Consider the following 492-nt stretch of genomic DNA (forward strand, 5'->3'; position numbering starts at 1 on the left):
TCTCTCTCTCTCTCTCTCTCTCTCTCTCTCTCTCTCTCACACACACACACACACACACACACACACACAATTTGTCCATTGTAAAAAGAAATGCAGGGAAGGCTATCTCATTTCAAAGGCTGCTTGAACTACATTTCACTTCTGTCTTAGGCTCTGAGAAGATGCTCACTCATTCATAGGTTTCAGATGACTGCACCAACTACACAGTGGTGGATACTGAAATCCATCTTGTGATGTCAGCCATCCCCAATTATTTTTCTTTAGTGAACAGTGGTTTCTCACTTTGTTTACAGACTTTTGTTTTGTTTTGTCTACTATTGTAGACGTAATGGCTTAGTTTAGGATCCTAGTATAGAAATACCAAAATATATTGGCATTTGCAAGTAGGCTCAGAAAGAGGTCAATTTCTAGGAGTCTTATGACACTGAGTAAACCTAAACCACCCAGGAGATATCAGAATGTGAATTTATCAACAAAATGAAAACTAGAAGA

The sequence above is a fragment of the Pteropus alecto genome, unplaced genomic scaffold (assembly GCF_000325575.1).
Source record: "Pteropus alecto unplaced genomic scaffold, ASM32557v1 scaffold20, whole genome shotgun sequence".
NCBI lineage: Eukaryota > Metazoa > Chordata > Mammalia > Chiroptera > Pteropodidae > Pteropus > Pteropus alecto.